The following is a 27,048-nucleotide window of genomic DNA, read 5'->3' as shown; positions in this document are numbered from 1 at the left end:
ACAGGGGAGTCACACGCTGGCGGTTTGAATACGCGGAAGATCACTGAGGGATCCACAGTATATGGACCCTCCGTGCGCCATCAGTCCGCACTCCGGACTCTGAATCCTGCCATCCGAGTTAAGATCTCGGCGGAACCTGAGGCGCAGTTCCTTCTTAAAACGTAATCTGGTGAGCATTTCTAGAATCGTACTTGTATAGATGCAGCCTTTAATGTGTTGCTAGGTTAAAATTGATGACTTCTTGTATTTCAGTAGGCAACTGCCCTCTTGATTTCGGATTTAATTTCTTTATTACAGGGGCGCTTTTATGAAGACAGAGTCATGTTCAGGTACTTTGCTTGATGGAGGAAGCTCATTTCGGACTCTGTGATCTGCTCACCTGGAAAGGTCTGCTATACTACTACAAGAGAGAAGTAGAGTCTGGAAGAAGGGACAATTTTATGATGCTTTGGAAGATAATGTTTTTTTTTTCTTATACTGAAAATGAAAGGTAGTTGTTTCTATATGGACTCAGTCTTTGGAATTTGTATATATATATTTCAGTGATCCCTCAGCCATTCCTTCTGTATTGTAATTCAATTTCTCTTTTAAAATTCCTTCCCCACTTCTAGGACCTGCAGTTGCTGAACTCCACAATGGCTTCTATTGGAAAGTCTGTGACTGAGACCAAGTGTTCACTTTTTTATGAAACCATTATTTATTTAGGAGCAATGAGCAATTCTTATATAAATGCAATAAAATCATTATGCTCAAACTATGAGAGAGAAAATTAAGGATAATTTAAGAAATCAGTCTTAGCTTGTTTCTATACACAGATGGTATTATTTATTTTCAAAGGAAACCCGCGAGGATTCCCCTGGTGTGCAAGATGTGCCTGAATACTCTTGATCAGCTTCCTGCTCACTTGAAGAGGGCGTGTATGAAGCACGCCACGGCAGAAAACATCAGGATGGCCTCTCAACAGGCGAGGGAGGACATGATGAATCACCTGAAGAACGGGGTCATCGTGGATTACCACAGAATAGAGATCGTGTCTGGTGAGGCAAACAGGATAGTGGTTGTAAGACTGCTAGAGTCCTTGGGCCTTTTTGTACATGGGAAGCCTGAAGACACATTGGCAAGGTGAGATATTTTTAATCTGTAAGGCTTCTGTAGTTTCTTTTTGAAATCATTGTTACAACATATTATGTAAAAGCATGTTGAAAAGAATCTACCTGCATTCCAGCGGCCCTGAGCAAGAGGCCGCAGTCCAGGAGGAAGAGATGCCAGAGGCTGCTCTAGAAACTGAAACAGAAGCGGATAAGGAAGGGGAAGATGTGAGCTCTGAAGAACTCTATCAGCAGTAAGACTTTTTATTTTTCAGATGTATCTATTTTTTACTAAAATTCTAATTTGTCTTATAGGTATAAAATGTTTAAACCGGTGTTTTATATCCTTACAGGCCCTGAGTAGTTAAAAAGTATCAGCAGGCCGGAAGAGAGTGGCCCAAGCTGGACTCTATAGAAAGCACTCCCTGGATGCTCCTCTCCTGATTGGATTCAAACAGTACCTTACCAAGGATCTGGGAGTGGCAAATTATTCTCAGGAGGTATTTATTTTTTAAAGGCATTTAAAATTAAGCAATGGTATCTTCATTGTAAATGTTTTTATTTCTTAGCTTAAAATTCACCCATGTGAAATGATGTCAGCCATAAACATCATGACTCTATATTTCCTACCTGAATCTATTCTACTTAAATTATTACATTATACACAATTTGAGTTCATTTTAAAAAGTAAAAGGTAATGAAAGGAATGCATTTTCATAAGAAAGATAATACCGATATGCATGTGATAATCTTCCTTATATCATGTAGTGCATCATTTGGACACTTTGTGGGCTTCAAATACAAAGAAAATCATGTTCTATGGTACAAGATAAATACAAAACTTAAGCTTTTATTTTAATTAGATTTGTTTATAAAGCATAAGCAATCATTTATTACATCGCTTCTTGAATTAAATCTTTTGACAAGAGGTAAGACTTCTGTTACATTTAAACCCATGTTTAGCTGTGTTTTTTAGATTTAACTGAACCAATTTCTGTGTGTGCTAATGTCCTTGAATTCTGACAACATCACACTAAATTACATGATATAAAACAGCTAATGTTTCTAGAGATAAAGTTTCTGAGATGCTTCTAATTACTTTTTATTACCAGGGACAGTTTAATTCACCTTGTACAGTACTGTAAGACCAAGATGCTTTTTTTAAAAGTTATTTAACATTTTATAGAACTTTGTCTACTATGGCAACATGATGTGCTTGGTGAAACTTGGAAAAATACTGCTTGGCCACTTATCTTAAGATAAAGATAGGATAAAGGTTTATCTTTTGCACCTACCTGACCCCCAGGGAAGGCCAATGCTTTCTAAGTTGATGGTTCCCTACAGTAGACTGTACTTTAATTTCAAAGGTAATGTATATTGACCCAAATCAGTTTTGGAATCCAATCTACTGACGAGATGGAGCACATCCTTTTTTCAGGATTTTAGCATCATACGTTTGGTATATTTAGTCCCTAATGCTGAAAGAAATGATCATAGAACATTTGGACACTTTGTGGGCTTGAAATACAAAGCAAATCATGTTCTATGGTACAAGATAAATACAAAACTTAAGCTTTTATTTTAATTAGATTTGTTTATAAAGCATAAGCAATCATTTATTACATTAATATATGTAAAAATAACATTTTAGCATCATACGTTTAGTATATTTAGTCCCTAATGCTGAAAGAAATGATCATAGAACATGACATCTAACCTTACCTGCGGTGTTTTTAATCCCTATTGCTCAATGCACGGTGAAAGCATTCCATACATGTGTCTGACAATGAGGAATAGGCCCCTGAGACAGTCATTTGCCTGTTTCACAAATGATCGTATTTTACTAGAGATTCTGTTTGGGATTCAGATGTGCATTCGGACAGCAATCCCTTTCAAGAAATGATACGTTCTGGATGAGGTCAAAGGTGCTGGAACACTGTATCTAGGATGTGTTTGCAGAGACTGTGTGTCTCCTGCTTCAACGCAGTGATAAACAGATGTGCTCCTTTAATTTATTGGTACATGCCCAGGGCAGTAAGCAGTCTGAGGATTTATTTCCAGATGGCATAGAGCAGTGAAGCAGTGAAGTAGTGCAAAACACTGGATCATTATATTATTAGAATCTATTCTACTTAAATTATTACATTATACTCAATTTGAGTTCATTTTAAAAAGTAAAAGGTAATGAAAGGAATGCATTTTCATAAGAAAGATAATACCGATATGCATGTGATAATCTTCCTTATATCATGTAGTGCGTCATTTGGACACTTTGTGGGCTTGAAATACAAAGAAAATCATGTTCTATGGTACAAGATAAATACAAAACTTAAGCTTTTATTTTAATTAGATTTGTTTCTAAAGCATAAGCAATCATTTATTACATTAATATATGTGAAAATAACATTTTAGCATCATATGTTTAGTATATTTAGTCCCTAATGCCGAAAGAAATGATCATTTGTTTAACATGCACGGGTCTGTCTCAAAGGATGCAGTACTCCTGAAGGGTCTCAAACCCTACATTTCGGATGCCTAGCTGTATCCCTCACATGTGGCACCTCAGAATGACTTCTAACCTTACCTGTGGTGTATTCAGTCCCTATTGCTCAATGCACGGTGTACATACTGCATACATGTGTCTTGAGAATGAGGAATGGGCCCCTGAGACAGTCATTTGCCTGTTTCACAAACAGGGACCTGGACCTAGACCTGGCCCGTACAGGGCTCAAACCCGCGACCTTGGCGTTATTAGCACCACGCTCTAACCAACTGAGCTAACCAGCCTCACGACAGTGCTCCTCTCTGTGCTGCAAAAAATCAAACTCAGGGAATTTCTTTTGTCCTCCTTTGAATAGAAAGCCGTGTAATCAGTGTACGGGCTTTCTCGTGCAGTTTCATGGTTCTTGTAACCCAAATCCTACACTGGCCTGAAGTGCCCCCCCATTTCACAGCATTTTTCAGCTGATTTAAAATGTACCTAAAGGAGAAGCATTATTGAAGACCATCAATTACCAAGAGCTTTTGTCAAAGGTTTTGGTGGTCATTTTGAATGACCACAGAGCGCTATGACCTCGGTTTTACATCTCATCCAAAAGACAGCGCCCTTTTACAACACAGCATCTCCGTCACTATACTGGGGCATTGGGACCCGCACAGACCTCAGGGTGAGCGCCCCCCCGCCGGCACCATTAACACCGCTTCCAGCTGGAAGCTTTGTTTTTCCCTGTAGCTCATCCAGGTACTGACCTGGCTCACACCTGCTTAGCTTCAGTGGGTTTTCAGTTGCGAGTTGCAAGGGGATGCAAGTGATGGAGCCGCTCGCTGCAAAAGCCACTGCATTGGCCGGGAATCGAACCCGAGCCTCCCGCGTGGCAGGCGAGAATTCTACCACTGAACCACCAATGCTCAGTGCCTGGGCCTTCAAAAAAGATGCTTTTTTGGTGCTCTGTGCAAAACGCGTCGACATCTGCTTCCAGCTGCAAAATGCCATTTGCGGACGCTGAAGAACTTATTTCTAAGGCAGCGGGTACAAGCGATTGGGCGTTTTAAAACCACCAGGAACAGCAAAGAGGCGCGCTTCTTTGCTTGAGCCGAAACACACCGACTGAAAGTGGACAACGTAGTCGGCAGGATTGGAACCTGTGCGGGGAGACCCCAATGGATTTTTAGTCCATTGCCTTAACCACTCAGCCACGACTACAGCAAGCCCCACTGCCGCTGCGTTCTTGCTACAATCTTACCTGGATCGCGAGGCGCCGGCGGAAGCCTATTTCAAAGTCGTTCTCCGTTTCAAAAAAACATTTCCAAAATACAAGCCTTGCAGACAGACACGCCTCAGAGGACTTAAGGGTGGCTTCATGTCGGAATGATAAAGTCTCCCCGTCCGGACATGAAAATGCCACTTTGTTACACACAAAAAAAGAATCAACAACAGAGAAATGCCCACAAGCATTTGAAAAGCCGCACCACGTCGCACTTGAAATAGCTCTTACATTAGTGGTAGACACAGGAATCGCCTTTTTATTTACGCTCTTACCAACGCGATGGAAAGCAAAACAAAGCAAAGCAGAGCAAAACAAAACGAACAAACGAAAACCCTCACGTCCTGCACTTGCATATAACCCCGTTACGTGCCCAAGCGGTATTGTACGTCATCCTAGCACTGCACCCCGGGTCGTACGGTATATGGGAACGAGCACACGCCACGAATCGTCTCGAATCACTCCCTACAGCTGTAAGGCGCCTTGAAGCGTGCACCCCCAACATTCTTCTTTGCGCATCTGTGAAAGGTAAACTCTTGAGCAAACTCTGAACCAGCTCTAAGGAAACTAATCCGATTAGACGTTACTTTCACTCATCTTCTTACGCTCAGTGCCGGATTGCTCAAACTCCAGCTAGGGTTAGGGTTAGCATTCCCACGCTACTTAGACACTTTGTTTACGCTCAGTGCTGGATTTTGGGAACTTCAGGACGAGTGGGAATTTTCTCCTATCTGTCCATTCTGTTTTGTTTTGGAGACTCTTGGCTGCCTATGTTGTTCAGTGCACCGTGAAGGAAACATTTTCCAAAACTGTGTCAGCTCAAAAGTTGTAAGAAAACCTCTCCAGGTGCTTTAACTCTCTTCATTTTTGTCATTTAATGTGACACTCGATGTATAACTGGAGCCTCACATATGCAAATGGTGAGGCTCCAGTTCGACACCCAGTTCCACACCACTTTACAGTATATGACAAAAGCATGGCAGACTGTGCCGGACCAGCTGGTAACTTCCGCTTATTTTGACCATATTAAACATTGGAAATCTTCCCACTTGCATTTGTGACACTTGATTTTGGCTCCACCTAAGACACTCTTAAATCTTCAAACACTTTTCTCTTCTCCCGCAACACACTTGTCTGTCGGCACTATGTGGCAGCGTTGCATGACAACCCATCTCACCACGGAAAGAAACCTAACAGCTTTGGTAAGAGAGTAGAATTACCTGAAGAACTGCTTTTTATGGAAGCAGGACCAAGCGATGTAGCATTTTTATAGTACCAGGAAAGGAGAAGCGGCACTTCGCCTTTGCCGCACAGGCACAAGGTGACGTGCGGCAGACGCCGTAGTCGGCAGGATTCGAACCTGAGCGGGGAGTCCCCAATGGATTTCAAATCCATCGCCTTAACTACTCGGCCACGACTACAGCGAGCTCGCCGCCGCCGCATTCCTCCTATAATCTAACACGGAGTGCGAGGTGGCTGCGGAAACCTTTTTAAAGTCGCTCTCTGTTAAAAAAAAAACCTTTCACAAGATACATGCCGGCAGACAGACACGCCTCAGAGGGTTTAAGGCTGGCTTCACGTTCAAATGATAAAGTCTCCCCGTCCGGATGTCAAAATGCAACTTTGGCAGACAGAAAAAACATCAACAAACCACAAATGTGGACAAGGATTTTACAAGCTGCACCACACTGCACTTTCAAAAGCATTTACATTCGTGTTAGACGCAGGAATTGTCTTTGTTTTGCGCGCTTACGAACGCCATAGAAAACGAAACAAAACAAAAGCCCTCAGCTCCTGTACTTGATTATAACGCCGTTACGTGTCGAAGCAGGAATTTACGTCATCTTACCACTGCAACATGGGGAATAGAGGGAAATGAACACACGCTACGAATCGTCTCAATCACTCCCTAGAGTCGTAAGGCACATTGAAGGGTGCACCCCCATCATTAATCGTTGGGCCTCTGTAAAAGGAAAGCTGTTGAGCAGTCTTTGAAACAGCTCGGATGAAACACTTGATTGCTTCCATGTGCATCTGGAGCCCACTTCTTATTTTCACTTCACGCCGCCCAAAGCATTTCTAAAACAGGAGATTCGCGTTTGGGAATGCGCCCTGCCCTACAAATAAAACAGGTCTACGGGTCTGAAACCTGCTCCACGGAAAACAGTTCTGTTGCGCTTTTGATCAAAGGGAGATTCTCTGTTCTTACTTTTTGATGACATAACACCCAAAGGGGCCTCTTTGGAGCTGGATTCCAACCAGCATCCTAAAGTTTCTTGGCGGTATCCTTTACAGTCCTCTGTTCGGTCGACAAGGAACAGAAGGGGGCAGCTTTCCTCACACATACAGTGCAATGTACTGTAGTGTTCCCCTTCATTGAATTCGCAGTTCTGCATCAGACCTCTAACTCGTTTCCTTAGCTTGGATTTAAGCCACGAAGCAGGCTTCTACTGTATAAACGTCTAGAGGAATCACAAACTATTTGAGAGGCCATCATCCCAGGGGGAACTGACAAAGTCTATCCCTAAACACCTAGCGCAGTCTCTCGAGAGACTGTCAAAAATCGCTTTCTCCGTTTGTGCTGCAAGTAAGTGAAAACGCGGTCTCAACCCAGAGCCACTTGGCAGCAGTGGCACGTAAATACTGTTACTGCCACTGCTCGATACCGACGTTAGCCTACTATACCATGTTCAGCCACCGCTAGAAAATGTAAGGCTCTAGTACTGGAGCAAACAAAAGGAGGGCCAACGTCGAACGGGCACACATGTCAGACATGGAAACCGACAAGAGTGGGATTTGAACTCATACATGCAGAGCACAATGGATTAACAAGCCATCGCCTTAACCACTCAGCCACCTCGTGAACAGAACTGGGCTGTCCAGAAATGGGTTGGCGCGCTCCAGATGATCTTTTTCTTTTTTTTCCCTCGTACTCGAGGGTCCTTTTCCTGTTCCACATGCGATTTCAACATTTTCCTTGGGAGATGTCAAGCCAGCAAGCCACTGCTGTGGTTCAGTGGCCAGTGTGGAGTTCAGTGGCCCTGTTGTACACAGAAAGCACATTGAGCTCCTTGGACATGAAAAGTTCCAGATAAAAGCCATTTGTCATCCTTTCTCTTGGTGTCGATGTTGCTATTGTATGTAAAGGTGGCAACTTGCTCAGCGAGCAGGCGGAGCACACACCGAATGCAGATGTGTCTGAGTGGCGTGTCCAAGTGGCTGCAAAAGGACAATACTCCCGGGGTGCCGTGGCTTAGTTGGTTAAAGCGCTTGTCTCTTAAACAGGAGATCCTGGGTCCGAATCCCAGTGGTGCATTCTTTGTTCTGTCTTCTCGAACAGAACTGGTCCTTACAGACAACCGCCTACGGCTAGACTTAATTAAATGCAAGTATTCATTTCCTGTCTTGAATGACTTGTTTTTCTTAAAATGGATGCAACTTGCAAAACATGAAATACAAACCTCGCTAATCAGCGCTCGCGGCTGGCAAAAAAAAAAGAAGTCAGCAATGTTTTTTTCTTTAACCTTAAGCCTGCTAATGGAGAAGAAACTAGTCGCCACATCACATACATCCGTTTCAACGATAAGAAGGTAACAACTATCCTCACTCCAGAGTAAATCTCACGTTGAGGGCATATTTTTTTCCACTTTACCATGAGTCGGGCTCAGCTGCAGAGAGGCGAGAGCAGAGCAATGAGGTCAGGGGGACAGGGGAGTCACACGCTGGCAGTTTGAACACGCGGAAGATCACTGAGGGATCCACAGTATGTGGACCCTCCGTGCGCCATCATTCCACACTCCAGACTCTGAATCCTGCCATCCGAGTTAAGATCTCGGCGGAACCTGAGGCGCAGTTCTTTCTTAAAACGTAATCTGGTGAGCATTTCTAGAATCGTACTTGTATAGATGCAGCCTTTAATGTGTTGCTAGGTTAAAATTTATGACTTCTTGAACTTCAGTAGGCAACTGCCCTCTTGATTTCGGATTTAATTTCTTTATTACAGGGGCGCTTTCATGATGACAGAGTCATGTTCAGGTACTTTGCTTGATGGAGGAAGCTCATTTCGGACTCTGTGATCTGATCACCTGGAAAGGTCTGCTGTACTACTACAAGAGAGAAGTAGAGTCTGGAGGAAGGGACAATTTTATGATGCTTTGGAAGGTAATGTTTTTTTTTTCTTTGAAATCGAAATGAATCAGAATATCAGTGCAAAAGACAAACTCTTGGTTTGGTTTAAAGAGATATGGTTTTAAAACAGACAAAATGTAGAAAACAGGTGTTTCTCACTTTTGGAAAAGAATGGACCGGGGATAATATTTTACTAGTTGCAGTGCTAAGCTCACTGGGTTACAGTCCTGCAGTGTCACACCAGGGCCAGTGGTGCAATGGATAATGTGTCTGACGATGGATTAGGAGTTTGGAGGTTCGACTCCTGCCTGGCGCTGGTTGTTTTTAAACGCATCAGGCTACTCCCTTAGTAGCCTGTGCTACTTACTGCATTGTAATCGTACCCAGTAAGAGATTTCCTTCATGTAAATGAACTGCACCTGACAGCTTTAGAAAAACACCTGGGCTCAGTACGGTGCTGAGAGCTCAAGTTGTGTATAATGTAATAATTTAGGTAGAATAGATTCTAATAATATAATGATCCAGTGTGCTGCACTACTTCACTGTTTCACTGCTCTATGCCTTCTGGAAATAAATCCTCAGACTACTTACTGCCCTGGGCATGTACCAATAAATTACAGGAGCACATCTATATATCACTGCGTTGAAGCAGGAGACACAATCACTGCAAACACATCCTAAATACAGTGTTCCAGCACCTTTGACCTCATCCAGAACGTATCATTTCTTGAAAGGAATTGCTGTCCGAATGCACATCTGAATCCCAAACAGAATCTCTAGTAAAATCCGATCATTTGTGAAACAGGTAAATGTCTCAGGGGCCCATTCCTCATTCTCAAGACACATGTATGCAGTACGTACACCATGCATTGAGCAATAGGGATTAAAGACACCACAGGTAAGGTTAGAAGACATTCTGACTATATTCTAAAATATTGGACTCATATTCTTATGATGGCAGACATGAGTCTGTGTTTAAAACCGGGGTTAATGGACATTATATGACTGTCAATTCTGTTTTGTTTTGGAGACTCTTGGCTGCCTATGTGGTACAGTGCAGCGTGAAGAAAACATTTTCCAAAACTGTGTCAGCTCAAAAGTTGTAAGAAAACCTTTCCAGCTGCTTTAACTCTCTTCATTTTTGTCATTTAATTGTCTGTCGGCACTATGTGGCAGCGTTGCATGACAACCCATCTCACCACGGAAAGGAACCTAACAGCTTTTGTAAGAGAGGAGAAAACGACCTGGCCTGTATGGAGATCGAACCCACGACCTTGGCGGTATTAGCACCACGCTCTAACCAACTGAGCTAACCAGCCTCACGACAGCAATCCTCTCTGTGCTGCAAAAAATCGAACTCAGGGAATTTCTTTTGCCCTCCTTTGAATAGAAAGCCGTGTAATTCAGTGTACGGGCTTTCTCGTGCAGTTTCATGGTTCTTGTAACCCAAATCCTACACTGGCGTGAAGTGACCCCCCATTTCACAGCATTTTTCAGCTGATTTAAAATGTACCTAAAGGAGAAGCATTATTGAAGACCATCAATTACCAAGAGCTTTTGTCAAAGGTTTTGGTGGTCATTTTTAATGACCACAGAGCGCTGTGACCTCGGTTTTACATCTCATCCAAGAGACAGCGCCCTTTTACAACACAGCGTCTCCGTCACTATGCTGGGGCATTGGGACCCGCACAGACCTCAGGTTGAGCGCCCCCCCACCGGCACCATTAACACCGCTTCCAGCTGGAAACTTTGTTTTTCCCTGTAGCTCACCCTCATCCGGGTACTGACCTGGCTAACAAATGCTTTGCTTCAGTGGGTTTTCAGTTGCGAGTTGCAAGGGGATGCAAGTGATGGAGCCGCTCGCTGCAAAAGCCACTGCTTTGGCTGGGAATCGAACCAGAGCCTCCCACGTGGGAAGTGAGAATTCTACCACTGAACCACCAATGCTCAGTACCCAGGCCTTCAAAAAAGACGCTTTTTTGGTGCTCTGTTAAAAAAGCGTCGACATTACCTCTTTCAAAAGGCTTCACTTTCCTAGTCACATTCCAAGGCTCATTGAACCCGGGCTGTTTCCTCCAGCGGTATAGTATTGCAGTTAGACAGCACGATGCCTGCAAGACTATGTCACGCTCTGACGAGACTGTCAAAAATTGCTTTCGCCGATTGTATTGCAAACCGGCGGAAGCGGGGTATTGGGAAAAGTTTTCAACTAGCAATAATCGCGCCTCGGCTAAACCTCACAGGCTACGATACTGCCAATGCGCAAATCTGACGGTTGCCAGGCAACCGCGGGGATCCTATGGAAATCGTTATCAATCGTCTCATGGCATGTCGTTGCTGTAACGCTTCATATTTGTCGTCTTCTTCTTCTAGCTTGAGGTTTTGAAGAATTTCATGACAGACAAGGGCTCCGTCGGGAACAAAGGGCGTTGTGAGAAAACCGTTGCTTATTTTCAGCAGCAGAAATACAACCCTTTAAATACAAGATGACAGAACAATGACGAAGGGCATGCCGGGAGGAACTCATGCACTACAGAGGAAAGGGGGCGGGCACGTACAGTTCACATTCAAGCCACAAGTACTCTTCTCGGATGTTGCACAAACAAATCCTAACGTCCTGAAAGCATTGCAGCATGTTTGTGTCCCACTTCCCGTGGCTGCAGGACGACTGACACGAACAGACAAACACAATCTGTGGCGTTTAGTGTGACATAGTCTTGCAGGCATCGTGCTGTCTCACTGCAATACTATACCGCTGGAGGAAACAGCCCGGGTTCGATGAGCCTTGGAATGTGACTAGGAAAGTGAAGCCTTTTGAAAGAGGTAAAGCACTGCACAACGGAACTGAGGGAGAATCTTACAATGATTTCGAATGAATTCTGTATGCGTTAAAAGACAGCTATACACAGAAAACATGCAGGACACTGCTCATGATGTTTCCCGAGCCGAAACACAGTGCGTTTTTCCAAGCCATCTGACAAAGCCCGCCCACTGAAAACTGCAGCAGATCGTGTAAAGACGTTCAACTTTGTAACTACTGCACGCACAGGAAGCAGAATAAATTCCTCTTTTCAAACTGTCAAAGGTTTGCTTTGCGAACGCTGCAGGGCATCGCACAATCTCTTTTGAACGGGGACAAACGATTTCTTATGGGGCGCAGTAAGTACAGACGTTTAAAAAGCTCCACTCATGCCGACGATGCAGCATGAAGAAGCGCAACCTAACGTTTGACAGACAAAAGCCGGGCGCCGCTACGAGCAATATGAAATCAAACTGACAGCACACGGCGTTTCGCGCTGACTCAAAAGTGATCTCGACAGACGCTGTTCTCTGCATAACGCTGAAAGAGCTAAAGAGCGTTTCTGTTGAGACGTAACAAGCTTGTTTCTTTCTACCATGATGTTACCATGACAAAATCTGTCTTTAAACACCTTGCTCAGTCTCTGACGAGACTGTCAAAAATTGCTTTCGCCGATTGTATTGCAAACCGGCGGAAGCGGGGTATTGGGAAAAGTTTTCAACTAGCAATAATCGCGCCTCGGCTAAACCTCACAGGCTACGATACTGCCACTGCGCAAAGCTGACGGTTGCCAGGCAACCGCGGGGATCCTATGGAAATCGTTATCAATCGTCTCATGGCATGTCGTTGCTGTAACGCTTCATATTTCACAGCATATTCCCGCCCCCCAAAGAAAAGAGCGCCAATCAGAGAGGCGGAGACCGAGGACTCGCAGAGCAGACGGCCACAGTCGCCGTAATAAGAGCGATTGTGAGCGGTTTTAGTTTCTCTCTTTGACCAGCCCAGCTGCGCCCCACCCGAAGGCAGGGAAGCACAAAAATTGTATGGAACTCATTCATGTTCCTCTCCATGGAAATCTTTAGTAAAAGGCAAAAGATTTGTACGAGATGAAGAGAAACCAGAGTGCGTGGCTGGACAGCTGCAGGAGCCCAGGCCGCCTTCAAGGCCTCTGCCCTGCCGGTCGTGGTTGGCAATGCACCTGGCCTTACAAACGAGCCAGTGGGGCCCGTTCAGCTCTGGGCTCATCGCCTGCGGCTCTCGGCTTACCTGGCAGGGGAGATACCTTGATCAGCCTGTAGTTAGAGTAGTTGGATTGTTTTCTTGTTTTGTGGAAGCAGTGTTTGTTTTGCAGTTTGAGATGGCAACCTTTGGATCCCGCAAGAATGCTGTACGTTTTGAGCTTTTGGATGACCTCTTCATGGATTGTATGCAGTTCAGCAGAAAAGTGTTACAGAAGGAACGTGGCTTTGAACCTCGGCACTTGGATTTCATCTTCGCTCTCCCAGGTCAGAAAGCATTTGAGGTTGTTTTTGCTACCTATTCTCTGTTTGAACAATGTGTGGATGTGTTTGAGGCAAAAAGAGGGAAAGTTCCTGCCCTTGAGAAGATCAACTTGCAGCCTCTGACAGAGAGAGAGAGGAAAACGGTGCATGTTGTTATGTTCTCGGAACTGGCAAAGACGGAGGACATTCACACCTGGCTTAAGCAGTACTGCACCGTCCACCATGGAACTGAGGTTAGAGATGTTGACGGTATAAAAACAGGAGCAAGGAAATTCGAGGTTCGCTTGCTACCGGACAATGTAAATGGAGGCTTAAGGCACCTGCCCTCTACAATCCGGCTGGGCGCCTGCAATGGCTATGTTTTTTATGTGGGACAACCAAAGGTGTGTCGGCGCTGTGGTGTTGTGGGACACCTGGCATCGTCCATACATTTCAAAATCCATACAGCTTGTGAAAGATGAAATCCATTTCTTGGTTGTCAGTGGAAAAAGATTGCCGGCTGCAAGAAGCGCAAGTGATTGTTTTCTTTGACCATAAACCTGCAAATGTAGGGAGCACAAGCGGCCGTCAGTCTCTGTGGCGCAATCGGTTAGCGCGTTCGGCTGTTAACCGAAAGGTTGGTGGTTCAAGCCCACCCAGGGACGCATGTCTCAGTTTTTCCAATGTAAACATCATCACCGCTAAAGAAGATGGCGCAGAAGGCTCCACAGTCGAAACGCTGTGCTTCTTTTCTTCTCTTTTCAGCATGGAGTAAACCTTTGCTTGATCCTTTGCAGCCTACGCATGCTGACACAGCTACCTTTCTCTTAACGCGCCTCAATCATTATTCACCAAAACCATCAGCAGAATGTGTCGCCTTTGTGGTGATGTCACTCCTCTGCTTCACAAATGTCCTTAGTGACGGACCATTTCTTTCTGCCATTTTTCCGGAGCGGTTATTGATTGCTCCATCATTTCCCTCATACTTTCCATCCCTAGATTGAAAAAAAAAAAAACAGAAACAGGCTGACAGGACGACAATCAAATTGCAAAAACTCATCAAAGCACTCGATAGAGTATTTGAATCCACAAGTAGCTACGAGCAACTTTGTCCTGGCTTGCATGAAAGTCGGAAAATGTCAAAAAGAAAAAGATGGTGGCTTTTTCATATCTGTTCTTTTATTTTTAGTTCGTTGGCTCTTCTGTCCATTGTCCTCCTGCCTGGCTCTTGACCTGTGACTGTCTGAACGCACACATTAGACTTTCAGGCGGGGGATTTGTCCTGAGCCTCTGTGAAAGACCCACCCACCCCCATAAATAACTGCTCTAGAAACACATGAATGCAAAACTAAACCACAGCTTAAAGAGGAGCTCCAACTCAGTGCCATACTAATGTAAACGAAGTAATACTAAGACATGTTCTTATGGATTTGTCTTACCTTGAGATATGTAATTGGATTTCAGGATTAACTTCCTCATTCAATGTACTGGTGATTTTTTGCCTGGTCAGTACCTGGGTGGGAGACCTCCAGCGAACAATTAAGCTTGCTGCTGGAAGTGGTGTTAAGAGACTCTTAGGATCTTCCAGAGGTGTCTGTCCAATAGCACTAGTTAGTTGCCTTAGAGCTGGCTCAAACATTGCTCAAGAGTCTACCTTTCACAGATGCGCAAAGATGAATGATGGGGGTGCACGCTTCAAGGAGCCTTCCAACTGTAGGGACCGATTAGAGACGATCCGTAGCATGTGTTCGTTTCCATATACGCCCCGTGTCTCAACGGTAGGACAGAGTCAAATACTGCCTCGACACGTAACAGCGTTATATTAAACCGCAGGACTTGAGGGCTGTTTTGTTTGAATGTTCAAGGCATTGGTAAGAGCGTAGGTCAAGGGCCATTGGTGCATCTCCTGTAACTGGAGTAAAAATGCTATTCAAAGTGCAGTGACTAAAATCGTCGTCCACATGTCTCCGTTGTTGATTGCTTTCTGTCTAAGAACGTTCTGTTTCATGTCCGAACGGGGAGACTTTATCATTCCAACTTGAAGCCACCCTTAAGTCCTCTGAGGTGTGTGTGTGTGTGTGCTTGCACGTATGGCGTAAAAACGGAGAGCGAACTTGAAAAAAGTTGCCTCCACTGCCGCCGCCGCCTCGCACTCCCTGTTCGATTGTAGCAAGAAGGCAGCGGCCGCAGCGCTCGCTGTAGTCGTGGCCGAGTGGTTAAGGTGACAGACTTGAAATCTGTTGGGGTCTCCCCGCGCAGGTTCAAATCCTGCCGACTACGGCGTCCTTTGCATTTGGTTGCGTGCGTGCGTGTAAAAGGACCAGCGCCGTTCCGTTTTCGCTGGGACCTTTAACACTCTAAATCGCCTGGACCCGCAGCCTGTGAAATCGATTCTTCAGCACCCACGATGGACGCTTTGCCGCTGGACACAGATAACGATGCTTTTCTGCAACGAGCTTTCCAGCTGAATTTTCTCAGCAGCTCCGTACTGAACCTGTTCTCCATTGCAACATAGCGGAGGCTCGTCACGTCTATAGCAAGGCTGTGTAGGACCGCATACGCCACAGTGACTTGTACACAGACCACATGAAAGGCAAGCAAAATACACTTTTAAAATTCCAAAGACTCACAAGGTCAGAGAAACAGCGATGACCTGAACAGATCTGTTACAGAAGTCTAGGTTGACCTTTTTAGAGCTGTAATTGCATTTTTGTTTAATAGAAGATCAAATCTACTCGCATGTACCAGCACCTTACAGTTTAGTGATGTTAATTCTGTTTAAGTAATAAGATTGCTAACGATGTTGGACTTTAGCCGGTGTTTTTTAGAACAAATTGCTTACACTTCTGTAAGGAATACCCAGTACGTGCCTTTGTCAGTCATTGCTCACCATACCTGTAACTTTCTTATCTAACTCACTTCCTCAAATGGTGAAGGTCCACAAACATAAATGAAAAAAAAACCCTTGTTGTAGATGAGGTGCACAAAAAAGCAGCCCCTGATAGTGTATAACACATTTATACTATTGCAGAGACACATGTAACATATATATATATAATGTATATATATGAAACAGAAATAGAAACAGAAACAGGAATCGCTTACTCACCTGGAGAATCTCTGTAGGAATATCTAGCATTTATCAATGGAAATAAAAGCTGCTTTAATACAGTGCATGTTCAAACTCAAACCCTCAGCTGCTGTTCTTGTTTGTTTTGGGACAAATTGCAACTGAGCATCGCATGAGCCGTTAGGTACCCTTATCTGTTAGGGAATTTCAAGGGAGGAGTTAGGTCAGAATGGGTAGGCTGCAAAACAACAAGTAAAGATTTATTCCAAGATGAAACGTTGTGGCGGTTTTCTTATCTTTTCAGCATGGACTAAACATTTACGTTTTCCTTATATGCTATATATGTATATATTAGCACCAATGTCGTTCTTAAAAACTAACATGAAATTGTCAGGGACATTCAGCTATATACAAAGACGAGACAGACAAAGTAATAATTCTGTATTAACGTGGCCTACATATTGACGCAATGATCGAACTATCTGACATGTTCTGATTCAGATCCCCTGCAGTTCATGCCAATTAGAACAATAGCAATGCTGAGTCCTCCCCACCCTACTGAGCACAAATTCAGCTGCTCTCCAGTTCTTTTCTGCATGTTTTTTCATTGCAATTGAGCTCAGAGCTGGAGATGATCTCCATACAGTTCTGTGTTCACCAGCCCGCACTTGCGTGCTAATTTACGGGTTGTGGCAAATGCTTTTCTATAGTTCATATACATGACGGCAACCTGTTACCGAGGAACCTGAGAGGTTTAAAAGCCTCGCGAGCCAAGCAGGACTCGAACTTACAATCTTCTGATCCAAAGTCAGAAGCGTTATCCATTACGCCACTGGCCCATAGAACACGTGCTTGCACTCCACCACAGAGAGCTCTACACTGCTACTAGTAGTACACTTCCCCATCTAAATTTTCACAGCAAGAAACTTGTGTTTCCTACTATTTTTATCAGGTTTAAAATATCATCTCCTTAAAACAGAAAAAGTGTTGATGTGTCGTGCTGAAATTCCGATTGATTTTGAATTCAAAGAAAAAAGGTTTTCTTCCAAAACACCATGAAATTGTCACATCTTGCAGACAATAGGTGTATTCCATGTTGAAAAGAGAAGAAAGAAAACCATGGAGCCTTTTACAGGTGTGAGGCTTCTTCAGGTGTGAGAAGACCTCACAGTCGAAACGCTGTGTTTCCGTTTTTCTCTTTTCAGCATGCAATAAACCTATTACTTGTTCCTTTGCAGCCGAGGCATGCTGACGTAGGTACCCAGCTGAACATCTTGCAGACTCTACAGTACTTCTCTCCTGTAGAAGTAAAGCAGGGCTTGCTGGGTGAGCTTTTGCTCCGGTAAATTAGGTCACGTGTCATGTTAAATCACTTCTTCTAAACACAACATTTGCTGGTGCTAGCTTTCCCCATGAAAAGAGACATTTCCCTTACAGTACATGACATATCGTTTTTATTCTATCAATAAGTATAGAAATTAAACAAAAGAAAAAATGGTGTCGCCAAAGAATGCACAGCTCTGTCGCCTTGGGGAGGTGTCAAGGGCATTGAGCTCCTTGGACATGAAAAGTGCCCGATAAATGCCATTTCTCATCATTTCTCTTGGCATCAGTTCTGCTATTAAATGGGACGGAGGCAACGGGCTCAGAGAGCAGGTTAAGTGCACACCGAACGCAGATGTGTCCAAGTGTCTGTAAAAGCGTGGTGCTCCGCTGGCGCTGTTCCCTAGTGGCTTAAAATGCCTGCCTGGTAAGCAGGCGATCCTGGGTCTGAATACCAGCGGTGCCTCTCTCCGTGTCTTGTTGTGCCGAATGTCTCATTTCAGACAAACATGTACAGCTTGGTTCAGTTTAATGCAAGAATTCATTTCCTTTCTGGAATAACTTGTTTTTGAAGAAATCCATACAGCTTGTGAAAGATGAAATCCATTTCTTGGTTGTCAGTGGAAAAAGATTGCCGGCTGCAAGAAGCGCAAGTGATTATTTTCTTTGACCATAAACCTGCAAATGTAGGGAGCACAAGCGGTCGTCAGTCTCTGTGGCGCAATCGGTTAGCGCGTTCGGCTGTTAACCGAAAGGTTGGTGGTTCAAGCCCACCCAGGGACGCATGTCTCCGTTTTTCCAATGTAAACATCATCACCGCTAAAGAAGATGGCGCAGAAGGCTCCACAGTCGAAACGTTGTGCTTCTTTTCTTCTCTTTTCAGCATGGAGTAAACCTTTGCTTGATCCTTTGCAGCCTACGCATGCTGACACAGCTACCTTTCTCTTAACGCGCCTCAATCATTATTCACCAAAACCATCAGCAGAATGTGTCGCCTTTGTGGTGATGTCAGTCCTCTGCTTCACAAATGTCCTTAGTGACGGACCATTTCTTTCTGCCATTTTTCCGGAGCGGTTATTGATTGCTCCATCATTTCCCTCATACTTTCCATCCCTAGATTGAAAAAAAAAAAACAGAAACAGGCTGACAGGACGACAATCAAATTGCAAAAACTCATCAAAGCACTCGATAGAGTATTTGAATCCACAAGTAGCTACAAGCAACTTTGTCCTGGCTTGCGTGAAAGTCGGAAAATGTCAAAAAGAAAAAGATGGTGGCTTTTTCATATCTGTTCTTTTATTTTTAGTTCGTTGGCTCTTCTGTCCATTGTCCTCCTGCCTGGCTCTTGACCTGTGACTCTCTGAACGCACACATTAGACTTTCAGGCGGGGGATTTGTCCTGAGCCTCTGTGAAAGACCCACCCACCCACATAAATAACTGCTCTAGAAACACATGAATGCAAAACTAAACCACAGCTTAAAGAGGAGCTTGTCATGACCGCCAGGCAGTTAAGACCAACTCTTAAGCAATCTAAACAGCACCAGCAGCGGGTGATTATTAACAAACGCCGCCGCACAAGTTAACCCACCTGCACACACTCCACCGTGCGGTACGCAGTGCTATTTTTACCATCTTTACCTGCTTCCCGCTGGTATTGAGTCTACTCCTTGAGAGCTCTACCTGGCGTTTCTGCCTTTTCGACTTTGGACCTCGCCTCTCACCTCGGACTGTTTGCCACCAGTGTTCTCCCTGGATTACGACTTACCTTACGCCTCTTGACCACGAAACAAAGCAAAGCAGAGCAAAACAAAATGAACAAACGAAAACCCTCACGTCCCGCACTTGCATATAACGCCGTTACGTGCCCAAGCGGTATTGTACGTCATCCTAGCACTGCACCCCGGGGCGTACGGTATATGGGAACGAGCACACGCCACGAATCGTCTCGAATCACTCCCTACAGCTATAAGGCACCTTGAAGCATGCACCCCCAACATTCTTCTTTGCGCATCTGTGAAAGGTAAACTCTTGAGCAAACTCTGAACCAGCTCTAAGGAAACTAATCCGATTAGACGTTACTTTGACTAATCTTTTAAGGGACCCTTGTTAATTGGAGAAATCAATGATTTCGAATGAATTCTGTATGCGATAAAAGACAGCTATACACAGAAAACATGCAGGACACTTCTCATGATGTTTCCCGAGCCGAAACACAGTGTGTTTTTCCAAGCCATCTGACAAAGCCCGCCCACTGAAAACTGCAGCAAATCGTGTAAAGACGTTCAACTTTGTAATTACTGCACGCACAGGAAGCAGAATAAATTCCTCTTTTCAAACTGTCAAAGGTTTGCTTTGCGAACACTGCAGGACATCGCACAATCTCTTTTGAACGGGGACAAACGATTTCTTATGGGGCACAGTAAGTACAGACGTTTAAAAAGCTCCACTCATGCCGACGATGCAGCATGAAGAAGCGCAACCTAACGTTTGCATTCCTAGCAAATTCCTTTTATTTTTTGATAAATAAAGACAGTCTTGTTTAACAAACAACACACACAACATTTTACATTGTGAATTCAATTCAAATCAATGTATTTCTATATAGCGCCTTTCACAACAAGGTTGTCCCAAGGCACTTAACAATGCAAGTTGTTAAGAGCCTTGTGTTTAATATGCCGCCTAGGTTACGTGCTGTCTCTTTGAGGCAAATGTTTAAATCCTCTGAGTTAAGTGCTGAAGTTATAGTAGTCCTATCAGTATTGTTGCCTCCGATCAACAGATCCTCATTTTTCTCAGAGTTGAGTAACAAAAAGTTTTCACACATCCAAGTATTTCCTTCCTTAATGCATTTAACTAAACTGATAATAGAAGAGTTGTCGTTTGGTGTAAACAAAATGTTTATTTGAGTGTCATCAGCATATGAATGAAAGTTCATATTATTTTTTCATATTATCCTACCTAGCAGCAGCATGTTGAGAGAGAGAGCAATATTGGTCCCAGCACTGATCTTCTGGTACCCCAAATTGAACTGGTGACATTGATGAAGCAGTACAATTATTAGATATTTGAACATAATGAAAACGATGAGTAAAATGTGAAGTAAACCACTGAAGGACGGTTCCAGATAAGCCAACCTCAAACTCAAGCCTGTGTAACAAAACAGAGAGGTCAACCATGTCAAAGGCAGCTCTAAGATCTAGAAGCACAAGCACTGTTGCATTCCCCGCATCAGTAGCTAAGAGAATATCATTTACGACTCTTGTTAATGCAGTTTCAGAAACCAGACTGAAATTTCTCAAGTATATTATTTGAATCCAGATACGATTGACGTTGGGCAACAACTATTCTCCCAAGACTTTTAGATTGAAATGGGACCTTTGAGACAGGCCTGTAGTTGTTAAGAACTTGTGGATCCAAATTTGACTTCTTAAGGAGTGGTCTAACAACCGCTACCTTAAATTGATCAGGTACAACGCCTGACGCAAGCGATGCATTCATCATACTAATTATAGGTCCTGCCAGTCCTTCGAGGGAATCTTTGACTAGCTGAGTGGGGATGGGATCTAGCGAACAGGTGGTTGACTTTGTCTTACGTCTGTGTTCATGAGTCCACCATAAGAAGAAATCTGAACAGGAGTGGTGATCATGCGAGGTCACCATGGAGGAAACCACTGCTCTCCCCCCCAAAAAAACCACCACTGCCCCTCTCAAGTTTGCTAAAGACCACATGGATGTTCCACAGCAACTCCTGGAACAATGTTCTGTGGACAGACGTGACAAAAGTTGAACTTGTTGGTAAATGTGCACAGCGTTATGTTTGGAGATAACAAAACACTGCATACCAACTCCAAAACCTCATCCCACCTGGGAAGGATGGCGGAGGCTGTACGGCTTGCAATCATCGAGGGACCGATGAATTCCAAGATGTATCAGGAAAATCTACAGCAGAATGTCAGGGTGTCTGCCTGTGATCTAAAACTCGAAAGACGCTGGGTCATGCAGCATGACAAAAACAAAGGAGTACATCAACAACAGAGTGGCTGAAACAAAAGAAATTCCGTATTTTGGGATGGCCAAGTAAGAGTCCTGACCCCAATCCCATTGAAGTGCTGTGGCGTGATCTGAAGCAGGCCGTTCAGTGCAAGACATCCCAAAAATATACATGAACTGAAACAGTTTTTCATAGAGGAATAGGCCAAAATACCTCCTAACCGCTGCTCAGGTCTGACCAGCCGCTACAGAAAGTGGGGGTTGAGGTTTTTGTCATAAAGGAGGTTCCACTAGCTCCTTAATATAAGGGTTCACGTACTTTTTCCATCAATGACCTTGATTTTTTAAACCATTTGGTCAATAAAGAAACAGCAATGTCAAATGTTGGGCGTGTGTTGTTTGTGAAATCAGACTCTCTTTATTAATTATTATGACTTAGATAAAGATAAGATCACATGTTAGGAGCCATTCATGCAGAAATCCACATCATTCCGAAGGGCTGTTTACAAAAGTTTTTCTCCCAACTGTATGTGAGAGAAAAGCAGAGACGCTCACTGAGTAAGGTGGGGTTGCAGCTTTGCAAATCACAAGGACATTTGTACGCTCAAAATGGGACAGGAGCACCCCAGATGGGACTCAAACCCACAAACCCTGGCTTAGGAAGCCAGTGCCTTATCCATTAGGCCACTGGGGCACACTGGGTTGGGTCGATCATGCTGATGAAGAGCCAGTTTTTTTTTCCTTTGCTTTTACAAAGGGATCCCCAAAATTAGGAAAGTTAGGCAGCAGAAGGTTTACTGTGACCTGAGAAGGACCGGCATCCAATCACGGTGGTACACACAGACACGCTCTCACTCATCTGAGCTACACGGCTACCAAGATGATCTCAGGTGCGCCGAGCTGGTACGGAACATATTGAACTGAACAACGGCGAATTGTCTCTCAGACAGGCTTTTCACCTCTGAGCTCCCTGACTGACAGTAATCAGCTAGCTAGTGAAACAGTCAGCTGCTTCTAAGCCTTAAACAGCTGCATCTCGGCGCTTCCACAGACAGATGATTTGAAAGCCAAACATCGCCCATTGGGAACACCTTACTATCACTAGTTTAAGAGACTCTTAAGGTCTTGCAGAGGTGCCTGTCTAATAGCATGCGCTTTGCAAGCTATAGGTGTTTAGGCTGAGGCAGAATGCCTGTTAACAAAATGTTTTTCTAAAGGGGCCTCGCACTCTTTTCCAAGCAATGGTCACCATCCCCACCGAGTGTCACAATGTAGTCATGTCCTAGGACATCACCTGTTAGTCTCCATTTGTCTGCCACCAACACTTTAGGTTACAGGGTCACAACCGCACCCCAGAGACCAGAGGAGCCGTTGGCGTTCTGGCGGCGCAGATTGGGCTGAAGGTGGGGCGCTTGAATCTCGCTGTTGGAGGCCGTCTGAAACTGACCCAAGCCTTTCCCTTGAATTAAATGTAAATAAGAAATGAACCCCAGATGCACATGGAATCAATCACGTGTTTCCTTTGAGCCGTTTCAGAGACTGCTCCAGAGTTTACCTTGCACAGATGCGCAAAGATTAATGATGGGGGTGCACGCTTCCAGGCGTCTTACAACTGTAGGGACTGTTTAGAGACAATTCGTAGATTGTGCTCATTTCCCTCTATTCCCCGTGTTGCAGTGGTAGGATGACGTAAATTCCTGCTTCGACACGTAACGGCATTATAATCAAGTGCAGGAGCTGAGGGCTTTAGTTTTGTTTCGTTTTCCATGGCGTTCGTAAGCGCGCAAATCAAAGGCAATTCCTGCGTCTAACACGAATGTAAATGCTTTTGAAAGTGCAGTGTGGTGCAGCTTGTAAAATCCTTTTCCACATTTGTGGTTTGTTGCTGTTTTTTCTGTCTGCCAAAGTTGCATTTTGACATCCGGACTGGGGGACTTTATCATTTGAACGTGAAGCCAGCCTTAAACCCTCTGAGGCGTGTCTGTCTGCCGGCACGAATCTTGTGAAAGGTTTTTTTTTTTAACGGAGAGCGACTTTAAAAAGGTTTCCGCAGCCACCTCGCACTCCGTGTTAGATTATAGGAGGAATGCGGCGGCAGCGAGCTCGCTTTTGTCATGGCCGAGTGGTTAAGGCGATGGATTCGAAATGCGTTAGGGACTCCCCGCGCAGGTTCGGAACTTGCCGACTCCTGCGTCTGCCGCACGTCGCCTTGTGCCTGCGCGGCAAAGGCAAAGTGCCGCTTCTCCTTTCCCGGTACTATAAAAACGTTAAATCGCTTGGACCCGCTGCCATGGAAAGCAGTTCTTCAGATTACCATACATTCTGCGTTCGCACCTCTGGTGCTCTACTTATGCCTTTGAAAACCTAATGAATAAAGCTGAAAGAACCGACACGATATGTAGGTGCTCGTAAAGCACGCATTAAAGAACTGTTAACAGCAAGGGTTTCAGTGGGTTAACTGAGAAGGCGTGATCGCTAATTGTTGACTTTTTATTTGGTGTTAGAAACACTCTTACTGTGCATGACGTGCAACAAATGTAGCCACAGAAATTGCATCACGCTTTCATGTATGCTATTGCAGACACCAACGTTGCCTAGATAGAAAACCGAAATAGCCGTGGGTTTGCTTGCTGGTCTGAAGGATCTCTCTTCGAATCTCTATCATTTGTCAATGGAAGTAAAAGACGCTGCAATCTCATACGTTCAGAATCAAACCCGCAGCTGTTGTTCGACTTTATTTCTTGACTAATTACAACTGAGTGTCGCATGAGCAGTTACATAAACTTGTCTGGTATATTTGAACACAAATGCCGTTCTTCAATTAAAACTAACAGTACATTGTCAGGGACATTCAGTTCTATACAAACAAGAGACAGACAAGAGAATATTTCTACCTTTCATGTGGACTACGTGTTGACTTACTGATCGGAATAATTGAAAAGTTCGGGTTCATAGCCGATGCAGTGCGTGCTAATTAGAACAACAGCAACGATTAGCTCTCAGCACCGTACTGAGCCCAGGTGTTTTTCTAAAGCTGTCAAGTGCAGTTCATTTACATAAAGGAAATCTCTTACTGGGTACGATTATAATACAGTAAGTAGCACATGCTACTTAGGGAGTAGCCTGATGCGTTTAAAAACGACCCGAGCCAGGCGGAAGTTGAACCTACAATCTCCTGATCCGTAGTCAAACGTGTTATCCATTGCACCACTGACCCTGGTGCAACACTGCAGGACTGCAAGCCGGTGAGCTCAGCACTGCAACTAGTAAAATACCCCGGTCCATTCTTTTCCAGAAGTGAGAAACACCTGTTTTCTACATTTTGTCTGTTTTAAAACCATATCTCTTTAAACCAAACCAAGAGTTTGTCTTTTGCTCTGATATTCTGATTCATTTCGATTTCAAAGAAAAAAAAAACTACCTTCCAAAGCATCATAAAATTGTCCCTTCTTCCAGACTCTACTTCTCTCTTGTAGTAGTACAGCAGACCTTTCCAGGTGAGCAGATCACAGAGTCTGAAATGAGCTTCCTCCATCAAGCAAAGTACCTGAACATGACTCTGTCATCATAAAAGCGCCCCTGTAATAAAGAAATTCAATCTGAAATCAAGAGGGCAGTTGCCTACTGAAATACAAGAAGTCATCAATTTTAACCTAGCAACACATTAAAGGCTGCATCTATACAAGTACGATTCTAGAAATGCTCACCAGATTACGTTTTAAGAAGGAACTGCGCTTCAGGTTCTGCCGAGATCTTAACTCGGATGGCAGGATTCAGAGTCCGGAGTGCGGACTGATTGCGCACGGAGGGTCCATATACTGTGGATCCCTCAGTGATCTTCCGCGTGTTCAAACAGCCAGCGTGTGACTCCCCTGTCCCCGTGACCTCATTGCTCTGCTCTCTCCTCTGTGCAGCCGAGCCCGATTCACGGTAAAGTGAAAAAAAATATGCCCTCAACGTGAGATTTACTCTGGAGCGAGGATAGATGTTACCTTTTTATCATTGAACAGGATGTATGTGATGTGGCGTCTAGGTTCAATTTTGTATCCTCTTTAAAAGATTAAGGACTGGGGTGAGCGTGATTTACCACCCTTTCAGCTAAGATCCCGACGTGCGCACCGTTTAAGCTGCATAGACTCGGTCGTTTAACTCTTCTCCATTAGCAGGGTTAAGGTTAAAGAAAAAAAACATTGCTGACTTCTTTTTTTTTGCCAGCTGCTAGCGCTGATTAGCAAGGTTTGTATTTCATGTTTTGCAAGTTGCATCCATTTTAAGAAAAACAAGTCGTGTTAAAGACAGGAAATGAATACTTGCATTTAATTAAGTCTAGCCGTAGGCGGTTATCCACTGGGATTCAGACCCAGGGCCTCCTGTTTTCTAGACAGGCGCTTTAACCAACTAAGCCACAGCGCCCCGGGAGTGCTGTCCTTTTGCAGCCACTTGGACACACCACTCAGACACATCTGCATTCGGTGTGTGCTCCGCCTGCTCGCTGAGCAAGTTGCCACCTTTACATACAATAGCAACATCGACACCAAGAGAAAGGATGACAAATGGCTTTTATCTGGAACTTTTCATGTCCAAGGAGCTCAATGTGCTTTCTGTGTACAACAGGGCCACTGAACTCCACGCTGGCCACTGAACCACAGCAGTGGCTTGCTGGCTTGACATCTCCCAAGGAAAATATTGAAATCGCATGTGGAACAGGAAAATGACCCTCGAGTACGAGGGAAAAAAAAGAAAAAGATCATCTGGAGCGCGCCAACCCAGTTGGGACAGCCCAGTTTTGTCGACGAGGTGGCCGAGTGGTTAAGGTGATGGATTGCTAATCTATTGTGCTTTGCACGCATGGGTTCAAATCCCATCCTCGTCTGTTTCCATTCTGTTTTTGATCCCTATTGCTCAATGCACAGTGAAAGCATTGCATACATGTGTCTGACAATGAGAAATGGGCCCCTGAGACAGTCATTTGCCTGTTTCACAAATGATCGTATTTTACTAGAGATTCTGTTTGGGATTCAGATGTGCATTCGGACAGCAATCCCTTTCAAGAAATGATACGTTCTGGATGAGGTCAAAGGTGCATCATTTGGACACTTTGTGGGCTTGAAATACAAAGAAAATCATGTTCTATGGTACAAGATAAATACAAAACTTAAGCTTTTATTATAATTAGATTTGTTTATAAAGCATAAGCAATCATTCATTACATTAATATATGTAAAAATAACATTTTAGCATCATACGTTTAGTATATTTAGTCCCTAATGCTGAAAGAAATGATCATAGAACATGACTTCTAACCTTACCTGCGGTGTTTTTGATCCCTATTGCTCAATGCACAGTGAAAGCATTGCATACATGTGTCTGACAATGAGAAATGGGCCCCTGAGACAGTCATTT

At 44.1% G+C, this 27,048-nt stretch overlaps 11 non-coding genes across 11 annotated transcripts; 4 read left to right on the top strand and 7 right to left on the bottom strand.

The window, feature by feature from the left end:
• Positions 1-4,425: 4,425 nt before the first annotated feature.
• On the bottom strand, positions 4,426-4,496 carry trnag-gcc (transfer RNA glycine (anticodon GCC)). The gene has a single exon. It is a non-coding gene; the product is annotated as a tRNA-Gly (tRNA).
• A 213-nt stretch (positions 4,497-4,709) lies between these two features.
• trnaf-aaa (transfer RNA phenylalanine (anticodon AAA)) lies at positions 4,710-4,791 on the bottom strand. Its single transcript has one exon. It is a non-coding gene; the product is annotated as a tRNA-Phe (tRNA).
• Positions 4,792-6,191: 1,400 nt separating this feature from the next.
• Positions 6,192-6,273, bottom strand: trnas-uga (transfer RNA serine (anticodon UGA)). The gene has a single exon. It is a non-coding gene; the product is annotated as a tRNA-Ser (tRNA).
• Positions 6,274-11,108: 4,835 nt separating this feature from the next.
• LOC138236148 (U4 spliceosomal RNA) lies at positions 11,109-11,250 on the bottom strand. Its single transcript, XR_011188542.1, has one exon. It is a non-coding gene; the product is annotated as a U4 spliceosomal RNA (small nuclear RNA).
• A 1,170-nt stretch (positions 11,251-12,420) lies between these two features.
• Positions 12,421-12,562, bottom strand: LOC138236128 (U4 spliceosomal RNA). The gene has a single exon (XR_011188522.1). It is a non-coding gene; the product is annotated as a U4 spliceosomal RNA (small nuclear RNA).
• Positions 12,563-12,789: 227 nt separating this feature from the next.
• Positions 12,790-12,906, bottom strand: LOC138236070 (U5 spliceosomal RNA). Its single transcript, XR_011188470.1, has one exon. It is a non-coding gene; the product is annotated as a U5 spliceosomal RNA (small nuclear RNA).
• Positions 12,907-13,852: 946 nt separating this feature from the next.
• Positions 13,853-13,926, top strand: trnan-guu (transfer RNA asparagine (anticodon GUU)). The gene has a single exon. It is a non-coding gene; the product is annotated as a tRNA-Asn (tRNA).
• A 1,533-nt stretch (positions 13,927-15,459) lies between these two features.
• trnas-uga (transfer RNA serine (anticodon UGA)) lies at positions 15,460-15,541 on the top strand. Its single transcript has one exon. It is a non-coding gene; the product is annotated as a tRNA-Ser (tRNA).
• A 2,822-nt stretch (positions 15,542-18,363) lies between these two features.
• On the top strand, positions 18,364-18,437 carry trnan-guu (transfer RNA asparagine (anticodon GUU)). The gene has a single exon. It is a non-coding gene; the product is annotated as a tRNA-Asn (tRNA).
• Positions 18,438-22,266: 3,829 nt separating this feature from the next.
• Positions 22,267-22,339, bottom strand: trnar-ccu (transfer RNA arginine (anticodon CCU)). Its single transcript has one exon. It is a non-coding gene; the product is annotated as a tRNA-Arg (tRNA).
• A 4,097-nt stretch (positions 22,340-26,436) lies between these two features.
• On the top strand, positions 26,437-26,518 carry trnas-gcu (transfer RNA serine (anticodon GCU)). The gene has a single exon. It is a non-coding gene; the product is annotated as a tRNA-Ser (tRNA).
• Positions 26,519-27,048: the final 530 nt, after the last annotated feature.

Source organism: Lepisosteus oculatus, unplaced genomic scaffold, assembly GCF_040954835.1.
Source record: "Lepisosteus oculatus isolate fLepOcu1 unplaced genomic scaffold, fLepOcu1.hap2 HAP2_SCAFFOLD_87, whole genome shotgun sequence".
Lineage (NCBI taxonomy): Eukaryota > Metazoa > Chordata > Actinopteri > Semionotiformes > Lepisosteidae > Lepisosteus > Lepisosteus oculatus.
The sequence above is the reverse complement of the archived record's forward strand: the minus strand, read 5'-3'. Positions and strand labels throughout refer to the sequence as shown.